General features: G+C 39.6%; 1 pseudogene; it reads left to right on the top strand.

Moving 5' to 3' along the window:
• Window positions 1-11,033: 11,033 nt before the first annotated feature.
• Window positions 11,034-18,893, top strand: LOC132224356 (14-3-3 protein beta/alpha-like; annotated as a pseudogene).
• Window positions 18,894-20,807: the final 1,914 nt, after the last annotated feature.

The raw sequence follows: 20,807 nt of genomic DNA, 5'->3' as shown, positions 1-20,807 counted from the left end.
TAGACAAAATAAACAACATAAATCCTTTTTGTAGGTAATTCATAAGGAAAATATATCTCTGGTTCTGAAACATTGACTTTCTCATAAATTATTTAAATGTAAATAGAAGGTCTGGTGTTCAACAAAGTAAAATTAGATGTAATTAAACCATCAATAATAAGACTCACTGATTGAAAAGTTTTTGTCTCTTTAAGATACTTTTTCCAAAAGCTCCATCATTTGAAATAATTTCTAAAGCCATGTTCAATTTCCTCTAAGCCTCTACTAAGATAGCTTTATATCCTTTGTCTTATATCCTCATCTTTCCTCAGCCAACCTTCTCAAAATGTTATGCCTGACAGTCATTATTAGTATCCCCGAATGATTATATAATTATTGGCATTATTAATTTCAGCAATATAAAATTCAGCAGAAGGAATTGAGACCTAATCAAGATGGAATGTTCAGATCCTAGCAGATGAAGAGCTGGAGTAAATATTCATTTGGATACTGGGGATTTAAGGTGTGCAACTTTCATTAACATTTGACAATATCTTTTCTCATTTTCCAGGTGTTGAAATTGGCAACCATAACACAGAGCCATCTAGCAGAACGTAAAAAGCATCAGCCAATTTAATTTTTGCCAGGCCAGCGTCACTCTGTTCACCAGGTACACGAGCAGCCTCTTTGTGTGACAAACAGTTGGAGGTTGAAACTTCCTTTGTGCTTGAACTCTGCATAAGAAGAATGTTGTGCATTAGCAGAGCTATTCCACAACATCCCCAACATAATGGGACCCAGGAAGAGCACTAGTTGTACCTATCTATATTCACTGCACCTTGGCTCAGGAATCAGAGTGAAGGCCAGAGGCATCATTTTAATGATGCTTATTCAGTGCCTTGAATTTTAATAGCACCCTTCTTGTGAGAACCTCGAGGCTTCACTCATCTTCCAAGAATTCAAATAAGTGTAGCATGGGGTGGGTCTGAAGGTACTTAAAGAATCTGTAATTTACGGGGAGTATTTACTGGGACATAGTTAAGCTGAGACCCAGGTCATGGACTGCTTTTTAAATTTCTATTTCCTTGTCATTTTAGCTCTACTGAGAGCAGAGTTGGCCTTATATGGAAGAAGAGTGATGTGACTTAATGGATGCTATGGGAAAAATTTTTAATCCTCTATATTACCATCTGTACTAGGTATCTTCCATTTATCTTTTACATCCATGCACTACCTGCCCTGTGTTCCAGGAGAGTGAGCAGCATGGAACATATAAACAGGGCCCCCCTTGTCCTGGCTTTGGATTAGCTTTGATTAATGGGCCTGGTATGAGGTCAGCAGGTGTGGAGAGAATAAGGGCTTTATTTCAGCTTTTCCCCTGCAGACACCATGGGGTGGCTGTGCCCTAGACTAAAGGTCACAGCTCCTATCAGGTTGCTCTCTCCACATAGCTCTTGCTCTATCCAAATTTCATTTTCCGTTCCTTCCCCTTGCCCTTTCAGACCTAGAGAGGTAACTGACTGTCTCAACCCCACCCCCATGTTACTGACCCCACAATCCTGCACTTTCCCTTTTGGTTTTGCTATAGCATGCATACTACTTTGTAAACAGACCCTTTATTAAAATCCACTCAAATTATTTGTGTTCATCAGTGGTTTCCACCCTCACTCTATCTGATACACTATCCTGTGATAGTGTCTGAAACTCTCTCATTAGAGATTTATTCCTTTGGCTTTCCCTGTACCATCAGCTGAACACTATTAGGACCTTCAAATCCATTATCGATCACTTACATATCTGTATAAAACATAAGTGTTCCCTGATTTAACATCTTGCCATGCCTGGCATAATTCAAGGAAAGGCTATAAAGTAATTTATCAATAAATTGTTGACAGGAGATATATGTTAGTAACTTTTACATTCCTTCTTCTTAAAGACAATGTATTATAGTGGTTAAAAGTTATATTGTCTAAATTTAATCATGGGTCTGTTACTTAATAACTGTGTAACTGAATAATTTTCTTACCATCCTGATTCTTAGTTTCACCATCTGGAAAATAATAATAATAATAGTACCTACCTCATGGGGTTCCTATAATGATTAAATGACTTAGTCATCCAAAGCACCTAATATAGCACATAGTAACTTCCATAAAAACTTGCTATTATTAACACCTAGTATATTTATTAATATACTAGAGGCCCGGTGCACAAAAATTTCTGCACTTGGGGGGAAGGGGGGTCCCTCAGCCCGGCCTGTGCCCTCTCGCAGTCTGGGACCCCTCGGGAGATAACGACCTGCTGGCTTAGGCCTGCTCCCTGGTGGCAGAGGGCAGGCCCAATCCCTAGGTGCAGCCCCTGGTCGGGCTCAGAGCAGGGCCGATTGGGGAGTTGGGGCGCCTTCCTCTGTCATGCACAGAGCAGGGCAGATTGGGAGGTTGCAATGCCACCCTCAGTCACGCTCAGGGTAGGGCCGATTGGGGGGTAGGGGCACCTCCCCTTGTCACATTCAAGGCAGGGTCTATGGGGAGGTTGCAGCACCACCCCCTGTCACGCACAGAGCAGGGCCAATCAGGGGGTTGGGGCACTGCCCCCTGTCACTAACAGAGCAGGGCCCATCAGGGAGGTTGGGGATCCTTACCCTGTAACACACAGAGGAGGGTCAATCGGGGGGTTCGGGAGCTCCCCCCTGTCACACACAGAGCAGGGCGGATCAGGGGGTTGGGGCGCCACCACTGTCACACTCAGGGCAGGGCAATGGGGAGGTTATGGCTCTACCCCGTCACACACAGAGCAGGGCCCATGGGGGGGGGGGGCGCCGTACCCTGTAACACACAGAGCAGGGCTGATCAGGGGGTTGGGGCGCCTTCCCCTGTCAGGAACAGAGCAGGACAGATAGGGAGGTTGTGGCCCCGCCCCCTGTCACACACAGAGCCACAGGACGATCAGGGGGTTTGGGCACTGCCCCCTGTCACGCTGATCCCAGTGCCAGGAGGCCTTGCGGCTCTGCTGATCCTGGTGCTGGGAGGCATATTACCCTTTTACTATATAGAGGCCTGGTGTATGGGTGGGGGCCCACTGGTTTGCCCTGAAGGGTGTCCTGGATCAGGGTGGGGGTCCCCACTGGGGTGCCTGGCCAGCCTGGGTGAGGGGATGATGGGTGTTTGCAGCTGGTCACACACCCTTCAGGGTGGGGGTCCCCACTGGGGTGCCTGGCCAGTCTGGGTGAGGGGCTGAGGGCTGTTTTCAGGCTGGCATGTGACTGAAGCTCCCAGCTGCTCCCTTTTTTTCTTTTTTATTCTGGGCCAGCTTTAGCTCTGGCTCCAGCTCTGAGGCCTCTGCTGCTGAAAGCAGGTATCTGGTTTGTTTGGGTTCTATAATCGAAACTCTGTATCAACTCCAGCTCTGAGATCCTGGCTGGCTGAAAGCAGGTTTCTGGGGTTTTGTTTAGCTTCTATATTTGTAACAATGTTTCAAACTGCAAGCTTAGAGGCCGGCAAGGCAGGCGGGGAACGTTGGTTTCCTCTGTCACTGAAGCAAGCAAGCCTCATGTTAGTTTCAAGCTGCCTTGCTGACGGCCACCATCTTAGCTGGCAGTTAATTTGCATATCGCCCTGATTAGCCAATTTCTAAGGGTAGCGGACGTACGCTAATTACCATGTTTCTCTTTTATTATATAGGATGAATCCATTAATTCAATAAGTGTTGAATGCCAATGATGTGTCAGACACAACCCCAAATGGCCCTACCTACATGTAACTAAAGGTCTAGATCTAGAGGCAAAAATACAGGGACATATAAATGTAATCAAAATCACGGTCATAAGTAAATGGAAAACCAGATAAATACTATGTAGGAGAAATGCTTGGCATCATATGATGAAATTTTAGAGGTATTCTCCTCTGAAGGAAGAGTAGAAGAGACTTAGACAAAGAGGACAGAGAGATCCAAACACAGGAAAAAATAAGTGCAAAGACATGGTGTGTGTGTGGGGTGGGGGGCGGATAATGACTAAATAACTGGAAAAGCTCTATTGATTATAGAGAGAGAATCCAGGTAGACATGTAGCTAAGGGTTAAATAGTAGAGAGCTTTGCACACAATGCTAAAAATATTTGCATGTGTCTTAATAGAAACTGGAAGCTATTGAAGGATTTAAATGTGTATGTGGGAATGAGGGTGGGGGTTGGGGCAAGCTCACTATTTTTTAAGAGTCATTTTAACTAACTGCATTGTGGGGATGAAAGATGGATACAGACAGATCAATTATGCAGGCAGACCAATTAGGATATTGCAACAGTTCAAGGAAGAGATGATGATTGCTTGGACTAAAGTGGTGGCAGTGAAGATTGAAAATCGTGGGTGAAATTTAAAAGGTAAAATTAGCAGAACTTGATGATGGATTATATATATAAAGTGAACATTTCAAGGATGGCACCAAGTTTCCTGATTTGTGGAACTAGATAGACAGTTGTACCATTCACTGAGTTAGGGCACATTGAAAAAGAACCAAGTTGGCAGTAGAGATCATATATTCTATTTTGAGTATGTTCTATGTGAATTATTATTCTTGACACATTCAAGAATATATGTCATGTTTTTAAAGGTTGAATAGCCTTAGACATGTCCCATTGACCCATATTTTATAAGGGGATAAATAAGATGATTTTTATTGGTTTCTTCCAACTCAGGTTCTGAATTCTCATCCTTATTTCATCACCAATTAACTATATGGTGTTTGGCAGGACATTCACCTTTTTTGAAACCTAGCCTCTCTACTGCAAAATGAGGAGGTTGAATAATGTGATCTATAAAAATAAGGTGCCTAAATTCTCTAAAGTGCTTTGATTTTATAAAAGTTAAAAAGCAAGCCAAGGACAGGAGCCAATTTTCATAGTTTTATATTCTAATCAGATAATTCTACCACCTCCTATTCCTTAAATGAATGGCACAGAGTTAATTGCTCCTTAAAATTAAGATCAGAGTAACAACTGGAAGATGCCAACTAGATATATTAAAGTCAATTATTTGACTAATAAAAATCAAGTACAAAGGTATTATAGATCAAACTTTTGAAGACTAAAAGTTGTATGCGTTTTTGTTACCTTTCTTTAGCAACAACCAATCCATTCAACTAGCTAATTATTCCAAATTTTCATTTTACTTCTTATATTTCCAATTGCACACATCTGCTATTATTGGTATTAATGTACCTATAGTTTTATTTGATTACTCCAAAATGACTTGAGGAAACTAATAATAAAAGATATCTCAGAGCAATATAGTTGCTAAAAGAAAGTAAATACATTTAATATGGAGGAAAAGGTAGCAAAAATTTTAACCAGTCCCGTAAGTGAATATTATTACCAAGTGAGCCTGAGGCTTAAGTGAATTTCTTGGCAAACAAAACTGAGAGATACATGAGTATGTATATATAATACTCATAGTCTGAAATATGTCTGCACTCTAGGAGTAAATTTGCTCCTCTGGACTACATTCTAAAAGGAATTACAGTAAGGCCTCACTTAACAGAGTTGATAGGTTCTGCAACTTTAAGCAAAGTGGTGTATAATAAAACCAATTTTACTGTAGGCTAATTGATATAAACAAGAGTTAAGTTCCTACAGCATCTTATCAATGTTAAAAAGAAACATTATTAGAGGACCTGATGTAATTACAATGATTCTTAGACTAAGAACATTGAAAAGTAACAAGGTATTTTTCTGTCTCGCTAGAAAATGAGTGCCAGGCACTAGGAAACAGTGGGGATGTGGGAAGTGGCAGAAAGAGAATGACCATATGGGTGCCTACAGGTGACCTGTATTAAGTGTTTTATGTTATATTTTAGCTTCACCAATTTCCTATGAATTAGTCATTAAATATGAGAACATGGGGATTTGGAGAGAATAAATGTCCATAACCTATGTTATAGTATTTGCAATATTTGGTGTGTTGAGCATCAAGTTTAAGAATATTGGTTCATACTGATTTCTACTGATTACTGCACTTAGTGCTAACTACAGGCCCCTTCCATATCTTGGGCTATGCTGCCTCAATGTTCCACTAATGGCATAGGAATAAGGGAGAGACTTACACCCTAGTCCTAGGGTCTAACTTTCTTAATTGTACCCAACATCCAACCTCTCTGAGTTATTATGACCTCCTAAAGGTTCTGCCACCATTTTGTATATGAATTTCATGGGTACCTATGGAATCTTCATTCTGTTCAAGTTTCCAGGAATCTCTCTTCTCCTCCTCTCTGTGACCTTATGTGTTGATTTTCCCTCACATCTGTTGGGCAGGGAGGGGGCACAAAGATTATTTCTTCATTGTTTTCAGCCTTTTAAAAATAACAGGCTCTTTCTGCTCCACAACTTGCAAAAAATCTAGTCTACTAAAATAAGGTGAGGGAAAGACGAATAACATAATTATCTCAAGAAACATCCTGTAGGCAGCCTCCAATGACACTGCAGAATCCAGAGCCAGGATAACTGCCCCATAGCCACTGCAGCTGAACAGGCAGGGGGCCTGGGAAGTAAGGTGTCACTGTGCTCAGAGCTCCGCTCACCAGTGTCTTCACCCTCAGCAGCCCTTCTGCTGGAATGAACATGGATAAAAGGGAGCTGGTACAGGCCCTGGCCAGGCAGCTCACTTAGTTAGAGCATCTTCCTAATATGCCAAGGCTGCAGGTTCCATCTCTATTCAGGGCACATACAAGAAGCAACCAATGGAAATGAGCTTCACAGACCAAAAAAAAAAAAAAAAGAGAGAGAGAGAGAATAAGGGAGTTTATTACCACCAAACAAGCCATGCAAGAAATGCTAAAGGGACTGTTATAAAGAAGAAATAAAAATGGAGGAAGGAACACAGGCATGAAGAGTAAAAATGACAACAAACACATACCTATCAATAATAACCTTAAATGTAAATGGATTAAATGCTCCAATCAAATGACATAGGGTATCCAAATGGATAAGAAAACATGACTCATATATATGCAGTCTATAAGAGACCCACCTTTGAAGAAGGGACTCACACAGACTGAAAGTGAAGGGATGGAAAAAAAATTATTCAGGCAAATGGAAATGAAAAGAAAAAAAAAAGCTGGGGTAGAAATACTTATATATAACAAAATACACCATAAAGTGAAGTCCCTAACAAGAGATAAGGAAGACCCCTTCATAATACTAAAGGGATCTGCAAAACAAGAGGATATAGCTCTGGTAAACATATATGAACCCAATATAGGAGCACCCAAATACACAAAAAAACTTCTCGAAGATATCAAAGAGAGATTGACAGCAACACAACCATAGTATGGGACTTTAATACCCCATTGATGTAACTGGGTAAATCCTCTAGACAAAAAATCCGCAAAGAAAAATAGCAATCCTAAATGACTCACTAGATCAGATGGAACTCATTGACATCTTCAGAACATTTCACCCCAAAGCTACAGAATATACATTCTTCTCAAGTACACATGGGACATTCTCAAAGATAGACATTCACATGTTAGGAGACAGGCTAATTCTCTACAAATTCAAAAATATTGAAATCATATCAAGTATCTTCTCAGATCAGAGTGGCATGAAATTAGAAATCAATTATAATAAAAACAGCCATAAACAATCAAACATATGGAGGCTAAATAGCATGCTATTAAACAATGAATGGTTTACCAAAGAGATCAAAGAAGAAATTAAAAACATCCTGGAAACGAATTACAATGAAAATACAACCATCCAAAAATCTATGGACCACAGTGAAAGCAGTCCTGAGATGGAAGTTCATAGCGCTACAGGCCTACCTCAAAAAATAAGAAAAAAATGGTAGTGAATTATCTAACCCTACAACTTAAAAGAATTAGAAAAAAAGCAAGAAGGAAAGTTCAGAGTAAGTAGAAGGAAGTACATAATAACGTTCTGAGCAGAAATAAATGACATAGAGACAAAAAAATACAAAATATCAATGAAACCAAGAGCTGACTCTTTGAAAGGATAAACAAGATTGATAAACCTCTTGCCAGACTCACCATAAAACTGAGAGGACCCAAATAAACAAAATCAGAAAAGCAAGAAGTGAAGTAACAACTGTCCCCACAGAGATACAAAGGATCATAAAAAAATTCTCTGAACAACTTTACTCCAATAAACTGGACAACCTTGACCAAATGGACATATTCCTAGAAAAATACAATCTTTCAAAACTCAATCAACAAGAATCAGAAAACCTGAATAGAACCATAACTATTGATTCAATAAAAGCAGTAATTAAAAAAATATCCCAGCAAACAACAGCCTGGTCCAGATAGCTTCACAGGGGAGTTTTACCAAACATTAAAAGAAGAACTAACTCCTATCTTCCCCAAATTATTCCCAATAATTCAGAAAGAAAGAACACATCCAAGCTCTTTCTATGAGGCCAGCATTACCCTAATCTCAAAACCAGATAAGGACACTACAGAGAAAGAGAATTACAAACCAATATCCCTGATGAACATAGATGCTAAAATCCTCAACAAAATTCTAGCAAATCAAATCCAACATACATTAGACAGATCATACACCATGACCAAGTGGGATTTATTTCAGGGATATAAGGCCGGTACAATATCTGTAAATCAATAAATGTGATACATCACATAAACAAACTGAGAGATAAAAACCACATGATCATATAAATAGATGCAGAAAAAGCATTCAACAAAATCCTACACACTTTTTTGATAAAAACTCTCAACAAAGTGGAAATAAAGGGATCATACCTCAACATAATAAAAGCCTTATATGACAAACCTATAGCCACCATCATGCTCAATGGACAAAAGCTAAAACTGTTTCCCATAAAGAACAGGAACAAGACAGGGATGCCCACTTTCATCACTCCTGTTTTACATAGTACTAGAAGTGCTAGCCATTGTGATCAGACAAGAAGGAGAAGTAAAAGGCATCCAAATTGGAAAGGAGAAAGTAAAACTGTCAGTATTTACAGATGAGATGATACTCTACATAGAAAACCCTAAAGATTCCACCAGAAAACTACTAGATTTAATGAATGAATTTGGCAACATGGCAGGATATAAAATTAATATCCAGAAATCTATGGCATTTTAATACACAATAATGAGTACTCAGAAAGAGAAACCAACCAAACAACACATTTACCATTACAACAAAAAAATTTAGATACTTCAGGATAAACTTAAGCAAGGAGGTAAACAACCCGTACTTGGGAGAACTACAGGACATTGAAAAAAGATATAGAGAAACATATGCAAGTGGAAGAATATATCATGCTCATGGATTGGTAGAATCAACATCATTAAAATATCCATACTACCCATGGCAATGTACAGATTCAATGCAATCCCTATTAAAACACCAACAGCACATTTCACAGAGCGAGAGCAAATACTCCAAAATTTATATGAAATAAATAAAGACCCTGAATAGCCACAAAAATCTTGAGAAAGAAAAACAAAGTTGGAGGAATCACAATACCAGATTTCAAGCTACACTACAAAGCTACTATGGAAAAAAAATTATTCAGGCGAATGGAAATGAAAAGAAAAAAAAAGCTGGGGTAGCAATACTTATATATAACAAAATACACCTTAAAGTGAAGTGTGCCTAATACTGGCACAAGAACAGGCATATAGACCAATGGAACAGAACAGAGAACCCAGAAATCAACCCAAGCCATTATGCTCAATTAATATTTGACAAGGGAGGCAAGAGCATACAATGGAGTCAAGACAGTCTCTTTGATAAATGGTGCTGGGAAATTTGGTCAGATACATGCAAAAAAAAATGAAACTAGACCACCAACTTACACCATAGACAAAAATAAACTCAAAATACTAAAGGACATAAATATAAGATGGGAATTCATAAAAATCCTACAAGACTCCATAGGCAGCAAAATCGCAGACATAGGTCGTAGAAATATCTTTACAGACACAGCTCCTAGGGCAATTGAGACTAAGGAGAAAATAAACAAATGGGACTACATCAAAATAAAAAGCTTCTACACATCAAAAGAAAACATCAACAAAACAACAAGAAAGCCCACTGCATTGGAGAACATATTTGCCAGTTATCTCCAATAAGGGTTTAATCTCTAAAATGTACAGGGAACTCTACAACTTAACAAAAGGAAGATAAACGATCCAATAAAAAAATGGGCAAAGGGCCTAAATAGACACTTTTCAAAAGAGGACATACAGAAGGCCAAGACACATATGAAAACATGCTCAAAGTCACTAATCATCTGAGAGATGCAAATTAAAACAACAATGAGGTACCATCTCACACCTTTCAGAATGACTATCATCAACATGTCAACAAATGACAAGTGCTGGCAAGGATGTGGAGAAAAAGGAACCCTCATACACTGCTGGTGGGATTGCAGACTGGTGCAGACATTGTGGAAGACAGCATGGAGTTTTCTCAAAAAGTTAAAAATGGAACTGCCATTTGACCCAGTGATTTCAGTTCTAGGAATATATCCCAAGAAACCAGAAACACCAATCAGAAAGGATATATGCACCCCTATATTCATAGCAGCACAATTTACAATAGCTAAGATTTGGAAACAGCCTAAGTGCCCATCAGCAGATGAGTGGATTAAAAAACGGTAGTACATCTACACAATGGAATACTACACCACTATAAAAAAAGAAGTAACTGTTACATTTGCAACAGCATGGATGGAATTGGAGAGCATTATGCTAAGCGAAATAAGCTAGTCAGAGAAAGATAAATATCACCTGATCTCACTCATATGTGGGATATAATGATCAACATAATTTGATGAACAAGAATAGATCCAGAGACAAATGGTAGGGGATGGGGGGGAGGTGTTAGAGAGCAACCAAAGGACTTGTATGCATGCATATTAGCATGACCAAAGGACATAGACACTGGGGCGATGGGGGCTTGCCCAGGGTAGGAATGGCTGAGGTGGGGGGGTGTTAATTGGGGGAAAAGGAAACATATGTAAAACTTTAGGGGGAAAAAAGGAGCTGGTACATAAAGGCAGGTGCTAGATGCTATGGCTGCAGCCATGAAGGCAGTCACAGAACGGGCACGAACTCTGCAATGAAGAAAGAAACCTGCTCTTTGTTGCCTTCAAGCATGTGGTGGGTGCCCACTATTCTTCCTGGAGTCATCTCCAGCACTGCACAGAAAATAGAGAGAATGAGAAGCAGCAGAAAATGAGCAGAGAATTCCGCAAGAAGACACAGGCAGCGCTGCAGGACAGCTGTAAGAATGCTCTGGAGCTGTGGGACAAATATCTTCTTGCCACTGCTACACAACCACAAAGTAACAGGTTCTGCCTGAAAATGAAAGATCATTCTAGATCTCTTTCAGAGGTGGCATCTGGAGACAAGAAGCAAACCAGGAACCAAGATGGCGGCGATATAGGCAGACGTGTCCCAGGTCGTGTCCCGGAGCAAATGGAGCGAGCAGCTGAAGCTAGTAACACTCACACCGAATTGGCGAAATTGCTCAGCTGGTGAGAGGGTTTGCAGCCGGGAAGAGCAGAACTCCCCTGGAAAGGTAAAAAAACCAGGGATTTGGGCAGGAAAGTTTGCCAGACCTCTGAGCCCAGAGAGTCGGAGGGAGACCGCGTGGCAGACAGCCGCGTCCCTTGGGACAGGCACAGCCCCTGACAGGGGAAAGGAGAACCTCGGGATTCCTGGCGCCACCAGGGAAATTGAGAGCTGGGTTCTGTGATCACGGAGGACTGAGCCTAAAGGGGGCAGCCTGAAGAGCTGACCTGAACATGCAGTCCCGGTAAGAGAAGAAGCTTACAGAAACCAAGCCTTCCCCGTTTCCGCGGCCGGCATTTGTTTGTTTGTTTTCACTGAATCCTGTTCATGGGACATTTCGGATACAGACACTCACCTGTGCTGAAGAGAGGGAGAGTGTGCTGAGGAGTGGAATCTGGGGAGAGACTGGGGAGAGAGGGGGAGCCGGGAGAGGTGGCAGCGAATTGAGTGCTGAGACACCCCTGAGCCCAGGACTGGGGCAGCCATTCTCTCCTGAGAGTGAGTCTCCTCCCCCCAGCCCCCAGGCAAGGAGCACAGCCACACTCAGATTCCACCCTGTACGAGATCAAGGATTAAGATAACCTGATCAGTCCCTGGGAGTTAACAGGGTCTGGCCTATAGGGGGATTTTCAATCCCAGCAACAACATAGCGCCGGTAACTAACTATTACGCAGTCAGCTCTGGGCAGTGAACTTCCACTGGACAGAGAGGCCCTATAGCCTCAGAGGCCAACCCCAGAACACTGCCACCCAGAGGCTGACCCACAAACTGACTCTTTGCTAAACACAAAATAAGACACAAAATAAGGCAGTCTGGGAAATAAATGCGGCATGCTTTAAAATAAGGACTGTGGTTCACAACACAGAGGAACAGTATATCGCAGGGAAACTCAACACTCTCCTGAATACCTGGAAGGTCTAAGGCGAGCCACACTGAAGAATAGAAGAAACGAAGGACCTCCACTACTGCAATTTTTTTTTTCTTTTTTCACTTTTTAACTAAGAAACCAATTTTTTTTCATTCTTTTTTTTCTGTTCTTTTTTTTCTTTTTTTGTTTTTTTCTTTCTTTTCTTCTTTTTCCATCACCTGATTTTACCCTTTTAATTACTACCTTCTTATTTTTAACCAGTATTATTACTGCTACCATTTTACCATTTTTTAAAGTGCCATTTTATTTTTTCTTTATTTTATTTTGGGATTAGTGTTCACCATTCTATTTTCATCGTTATATTATTGGTTGTTTCTAGTTTGCATTCATATCCAGGGAGCTGTTGCTGGAATTTGTTGGGATTAATGGCTGTTCTATAGGAGTATTCTCCTCATATAAAAAGTCTCTTCCCTCTTCCACTTCATTCTCTCTTTTTGCTCTTTTTTTTTCTTTTCTTTTCTCGCTTTTATTTTCCCCCTTCCTTTTTCCCAATTTCATTTTTGCACTCCCTTTTTTTGGTCCCTACTTTTCTTTTCCTTTTTCTCTTTTATCTTTTTCTCTTCCTTCTTCCTTATCCCCCAATTCTCTTAATTCAGGTGGTCACCTTTAATTGGGGTTATTAATATCGTGAATATATTTGTGTATAGTGCCTGGTACGTGGTGCCTTGTTGTGTTGTATTTTGTGCCTTTATATCAACGCAGCAGATCCAAGCAACAGCAACCTCCTGAGCACCTCATCCTCTGCTGAGGAACAGCAGCTGTACATGAAACCTCGCCCCACCAGCCGGAAGAGCCACCACAGCTGTGAACAGCACCCACCAGAGGAGCTGCTGACAACTGAAGAGCAGCTGCTACCGCAACCGCCCGAAGAGCAACCACAGACCAAGGAGTCACTGCCACCAAGGGAGCAACCACTGAACAACTCAACGTCTAGATATGTCAGTGAGATCAAACATGGGTAGACAAAGAAACCCCCAAAGGAAAGAGAAGGAGGACTCTCCAGAAAAGCAGCTAAGTAATACAGAGGCATGCAACATGACAGATAAAGAATTCAGAATAAGGATCCTAGAGTGCATAAACCGGATGGAGGAAAAAATCGACAACCTCTGCAAGAAGCAAGAAGAAACAGATGAAAAAATCGATAACATATGGAAGAAGCTAGAAGAAACAGATGAAAAAATCAATAACATATGGAAGAAGCTAGAAGAAACAGATGAAAAAATCAACAACCTAAGTAAGACCCAAGAAGAAATGAAGAGTGATATAGCTGCAATGAAAAACTCCATTGAAAGTATCAACAGTAGACTAGGAGAAGCGGAGGACCGAATAAGTGAATTAGAAGACAAGGAAGCAAAACACACCCAAAATGTACTGCAATTGGAGAAAAAAATTAAAAGACAGGAGGAGAGCCTAAGGGAGCTTTGGGACAACATGAAATGAAACAACATACGAATAATAGGAGTACCAGAACAACAGAAGGATGAACAAGGATTAGAAAACCTACTCGAAGAAATAATATCAGAAAACTTTCCTGAGGTGGGGAAGAAAAAAGTCACACAAGCCCAGAGAGTCCCAAACAAGGTGAACCCGAAAAGACCCACACCAAGACACATCATAATCACCATGGCAAATGTTCAGGACAAAGAGAGAATCTTACAGGCTGCAAGAGAGAGACGGAAAGTTACATACAAGGGATCTCCCATTAGACTGTCAAATGACTTCTCAACAGAAATTCATCAGGCCAGAAAAGAATGGACTGAAATTTACAAAGTGATGCAAAGCAAAGGACTGAATCCAAGAATACTCTATCCAGCAAGGCTATCATTCAAACTTGAAGGGGAAATAAGAAGCTTCACAGACAAAAAAAGACTAAGGGAGTTTGTCACCACCAAGCCAGCAATGCAAGGAATGCTAAAGGGACTGGTATAAAAATAAGAAATAAAAAGCTCAGAAAGAAAACAGCCACACAAAAAAAGAAATGGCTACAAACAAGTACCTTTCAATAATAACTTTAAACGTAAACGGACTAAATGCTCCAACCAAAAGACATCGAGTGGCTGAATGGATAAAAAAACATGACCCATACATCTGCTGTCTACAAGAAACCCACCTCATTAGAAGGGACTCACACAGACTGAACGTGAAAGGATGGAAAAATATCTTTCAGGCAAATGGAAAGGAAAAGAAAGCTGGGGTAGCAATACTTATATCGGACAAAATAGACCTCAAAGTGAAGGCCTTAACAAGAGATAAGGAAGGCCACTTCATAATACTAAAGGGATCAATACAACAAGAAGATATAACCCTGGTAAACATATATGCACCCAATGTAGGAGCACCCAAATTCATAAAAAAACTCCTGGAAAATATCAAAGGAGAGATCGACAACAATACAATCATAGTAGGGGAGTTTAATACACCATTGACAGCACTGGATAAGTCCTATAGACAAACAACCAGCAAAGATACAACAATCCTAAATGACTCACTAGATCAGATGGTCTTAATAGACATCTTCAGAACACTTCACCCCAAAGCCAGAGAATATACATTCTTCTCAGGTGCTCATGGGACATATTCAAAAATAGACCACATATTGGGTCACAAGCAAAGTATCCCCAAATTCAAGAAGATTGAAATCATAAAAAGTGTCTTCGCAGACCACGATGGCATAATATTAGAAATAAACTACAATAAAAACAACCCAAAATACTCAAACACCTGGAAGCTGAATAGCATGCTATTAAATATTGATTGGGTTACCAATGAGATCAAAGAAGAAATTAAAAACATCCTGGAAACTAATGACAATGAAAACACAACAATCCAAAACCTATGGGACACATTGAAAGCAGTCCTGAGAGGGAAGTTTATAGCTCTACAGGCCTATCTCAAAAAACAAGAAAAAATGGTAGTAAATCATCTAACTCTACAACTCAAAGAATTAGAAAGAGAGCAACAAGAAAACACCAGAATGAGCAGAAGGAAGGAGATAATAAAGATTAGAGCAGAAATAAATGACATAGAGACCAAAAAAACAATACAGAAAATCAATGAAACCAAGAGCTGGTTCTTTGAAAGGATAAACAAGATTGACAAACCTCTAGCCAGACTCACCAAGAAGCAGAGAGAGAGGACCCAAATAAATAAAATCAGAAACGATAGAGGCGAAATAACAACAGACCCCACAGAAATACAAATGATTGTTAAAAAATACTATGGACAGCTTTACTCCAACAAACTAGACAACCTGGAGGATATGGACAAATTCCTAGAAAAATACAGCATTCCAAAACTCAATCAGGAAGAATCTAAAAATCTCAACAGGCCAATAACTATGGAAGAAATTGAAGCAGTCATCAAAAAGCTTCCATCAAACAAAAGCCCAGGACCAGACGGCTTCACAGGGGAGTTTTACCAAACATTCAAGGAAGAACTAAAACCTATCCTCCTCAGACTACTACAAAAAATTCAAGAGGAAGGAACACTTCCAAGCTCATTCTATGAAGCCAGCATCACCCTAATACCAAAACCAGGTAAAGACAACACAATGAAAGAGAATTACAGGCCAATATCCCTCATGAACATAGATGCCAAAATCCTCAACAAAATCTTAGCAAATCGGATCCAGCAGTACATCAGAAAGATCATACACCATGACCAAGTAGGATTTATCCCAGGGATGCAAGGATGGTACAATATCCGCAAATCAATAAACGTGATACATCACATAAACAAATTGAAAGAAAAAAACCACATGGTCATATCAATTGATGCAGAAAAAGCATTTGACAAAATTCAACACCCATTTTTGATAAAAACTCTCAGCAAGGTGGGAGTAGAAGGATCATACCTCAACATAATAAAAGCCATATATGACAGGCCCACAGCCAACATCATACTCAACGGACAAAAACTAACACCATTTCCCCTAAGAACAGGAACAAGACAGGGATGCCCCCTCTCACCACTCCTGTTCAACATAGTACTGGAAGTGTTAGCCATTGCAATTCGGCAAGAAGAAGAAATAAAAGGCATCCAAATTGGAAAAGAGGAAGTAAAACTGTCCTTATTTGCAGACGACATGATATTATACATACAAAACCCTAGAGATTCCATCAAAAAGCTACTAGACTTAATACATGAATTTGGCAATGTAGCAGGATACAAAATTAACCCCAAGAAATCTGAGGCATTTCTATACACCAATAGTGAACTTTCAGAAAGAGAGATTATAAAAACAATCCCATTTACCATCGCACCAAAAAAATTAAGCTAACTAGGGATAAATTTAACTAAAGAGGTAAAAGACCTCTACTCAGAAAACTACAGGACGTTGAAAAAGGACATAGAGGAAGACATAAACAGATGGAAGAACATACCGTGTTCATGGATTGGTAGAATCAACATCATTAAAATGTCCATACGACCCAAAGCAATCTATAAATTCAACGCACTTCCCATTAAAGTACCAACAGCATACTTCAGAGATCTAGAACGAACTTTCCAAAAGTTCATCTGGAATAAAAAAAGACCCCGAATAGCTGCAGCAATCCTGAAAAAGAACAAAGTAGGTGGGATCTCAATACCAGATATCAAGTTGTATTACAAAGCCACTGTTCTCAAAACTGCCTGGTACTGGCACAAGAATAAGCATATAGATCAATGGAATAGAATAGAGAGCCCAGAAATCGGCCCGAACCAATATGCTCAATTAATATTTGACAAAGGAGGCAAGAACATACAATGGAGCCAAGATAGTCTCTTCAATAAATGGTGTTGGGAAAATTGGACAGATATATGCAAGAAAATGAAACTAGACCACCAACTTACACCATACACAAAAATAAACTAAAAATGGATAAAGGACTTAAATGTACGACAGGAAACCATAAAAATTCTAGAAGAATCCAAAGGCAAGAAAATCTCAGACATATGCCGAAGCAATTTCTTCACTGATACAGCTCCTAGGGCACTTGAAACTAAAGAAAAAATGAACAAATGGGACTACATCAAAATAAAAAGCTTCTGCACAGCAAAAGAAACCATCAACAAAACAACAAGAAAACCCACTGTGTGGGAAAACATATTTGCCAATGACATATCTGATAAGGGCCTAATCTCCAAAATTTATAGGGAACTCATACAACTTAACAAAAGGAAGATAAAGAATCCAATCAAAAAATGGGCAAAGGACCTAAATAGACACCTTTCAAAAGAGGACATTCAGAAAGCCAAGAGACATATGAAAACATGCTCAAAGTCACTAATCATCCGAGAGATGCAAATCAAAACAGCAATGAGGTACCATCTCACACCTGTCAGACTGGCTATCATCAACAAATCAACAAACGACAAGTGCTGGAGAGGATGTGGAGAAAAAGGAACACTTGTGCACTGCTGGTGGGAATGCAGACTGGTGCAGCCACTATGGAAGACAGTATGGAGTTTCCTTAAAAAACTGAAAATGGAACTCCCATTTGACCCTGTGATCCCACTTCTAGGAATATATCCCAAGAAACCAGAAACACCAATCAGAAAGGATATATGCACCCCTATGTTCATAGCAGCACAATTCACCATAGCTAAGATCTGGAAACAGCCTAAGTGCCCATCAGTAGATGAATGGATTAGAAAACTGTGGTACATCTACACGATGGAATACTATGCTGCTCTAAAAAGGAAGGAACTCTTACCATTTGCAACGTCATGGATGGAACTGGAGAGCATTTTGCTAAGTGAAATAAGCCAGTCAATAAAGGAAAAATACCACATGATCTCACTCATTCATGGACAATAGAGACCATTATAAACTTTTGAACAATAATAGATACAGAGGCAGAGCTGCCTCAAACAGATTGTCAAACTGCAGCGGGAAGGCCAGGGAGGGTTGGGGGGCAGGAGGTAGGGGGGTAAGAGATCAACCAAAGGACTTGTATGCATGCATATAAGCATAACCAATGGACATAAGACACTGGGTGATAGGGGAGGCTAGGGGACTGTCTAGGGCGGGGGGATAAAATGGATACATATGTAATACCCTTTGTAATACTTTAAGCAATAAAAAAATAAAAATAAATAAATAAATAAATAAATAAAGAAATAAAGAAGCAAACCACCCTGTGGAGGTCTGGGCAGGCTTACCAGGAAGCATTGGAAATTAGTAAGAAAGAAATGTAGCTCACACACCCAATTCCACTTGGCCTGGCACTGAATTTCTCAGTCTTTTAGTCTGAGATTCCAAACTCTCCTGAAAAGGCTTACATCCTGGCAAAAGCAGCATTTGATGATGCAATTGTTGAACTGGATACACGGAATGAAGAGTCCTACAAAGGCAGCACCTTGATGATGCAGTGACTTAAGGACCATCTCACTCTGTGGACCTGGGAAAACCAGAGAGAGCAAAGATGCTGGCAAGGGAGAGAACTAATTTCTATCATGCTTCATGACCTGTCCAGTGTCACTCTGTACCCTGTACATATATACCTTTGTGCAATTAAAAAAAAGAAATGTCCTATAACACTATTATATTAAAAAGTAAAATAAAATACAGGTATAGCTGAAAAAATGTGTGATTATACACAAATGTGTATATGTGTGTGTGTGTGTGTGTGTGTGTGTGTGTGTGTGTGTGTGTGGTTTTAGTAGTAAAACAGAAATGGCTTGAATCACAGTTCTGGCACTTAGTAGGTTTGTGACTTTTGATCAGTTATCTTCCCTTTCTGCACCTCTTTCTGATTTTCCAAAATGGAGACATATAGTGTTTATCTAATAAGACAATTTTGAGGATTAAATGAGATCATAAATGTGCTGAGCATAAGGTCCAAAATATACTACTGTCTAATCATTACAACATTCCCAAGTAATTTTCTCAACTAGAGTATATGAGAAGTAAAGCTTATACAAAAATTAACTCAAAATAGTTCAAAGACATAAATGTAAGAGCTAAAACTATAAAACTCTTAGAAAAGAAACTTAGGGAAAAGGTTTCATAACTTTGGATTTAGTGATTATTTCTTGGATATTACATCAAAAGCACAAGCCACAAAAGAAAAAATAGATAAATTGCACTTTATAAAAATTAAATAGTTTGGCACATCAAAGGACACTATCAATGGAATGAAAAGGCAACCTGCAGAATCTCAGAAAATATTTGCAAATCATAGATCTGATAATATTCAGAATATATAAGAAAATCCTTATACCCAACAACAAAATAACAATATGATTTTAAAATGGACAAAAGACTTGAATTGATGTTTTAACAAAGAAAATGTGGAAGTGGCCAGTAAGCACATGAAAACATGCACAACATTATTAATTATTGGGGAAATGCAAATCAAAACCTCAATGAGATGCTACTTTACACTCATTAGGATAGCTGCTACCAAAACAAAAACAACAAAAGAAAGAAAATAACCACTCTTGGTGAGGGTTAGAGCCCTTGTGCATTGCTGATGGAAATGTAAAATGGTACAACTTCTGTCAAAAATAGTATAGTGGTTCCTCAAAAAATTAAACATGGAATTGCCATAGGACATTATTGTGCTAAGTGAAAAAAGCCAGTCAGAAAGACAAATACCATATGAACTCACTTACATGTGGAATCTAATGAACAAAATAAACTAACAAACAAATTAGGTCCACAGGCATAGATACATGGAACATATTGACAGCTGTCAGATTGTACACCCATGTCAGAGTGTCAGAGGGGAGGGGCCAAGGGGGACTGGATGAAAGAAGGTGAAGGAATTAGCCAAAGAACATATATGCATAGTCCATGGACACAGGTAACAGTGTGGTGAAGGAGGAGGAACTGGGTGGAGGTAGGCATAGCTGGGGGACTGGGGGAAGGGAGTAGGACATCTTCAGAACATTGTTCCACACATATGGAACATTGATCCACACATTTATAATGGTCTGGCCCTCTAGCAACTTCAGCGTGAAATTATAGCTAATTTGCCTACAAACGTCAGGTGGTCATAATAATCTGGCCACTCAGTGTAGCTCTGTGATGTGAATGAATCAAAAGTATACCTATTTTTGTGTGTTTCAGATTAGCAAAATATATTTTTGGTGTGCCACATAATTTTAGTGATTATATGTGCCAAGAGATGAAAAAGGTTGAAAATCGCTGTTGTAGGTTAAGGATAGGTTTATGATCAGTTAGGAAATTCCCATTTCATTTACTGATTTCTCAGTCCCCAATTTTAGCCTTTCACTCTGAGGAGCTACACATTTTCCTCCTGGAGTATTTTGGCCTTTAACTGCTCTTTCCAGTTAAAGTCATAGATCATCTAGCAAACCTGGGAATTATCTAATTCTGAAACTTACTTTTAACACA

The sequence above is a fragment of the Myotis daubentonii genome, chromosome X (genome assembly GCF_963259705.1).
Source record: "Myotis daubentonii chromosome X, mMyoDau2.1, whole genome shotgun sequence".
In the NCBI taxonomy this organism is placed as follows: Eukaryota; Metazoa; Chordata; class Mammalia; order Chiroptera; family Vespertilionidae; genus Myotis; species Myotis daubentonii.
The sequence above is the reverse complement of the archived record's forward strand: the minus strand, read 5'-3'. Positions and strand labels throughout refer to the sequence as shown.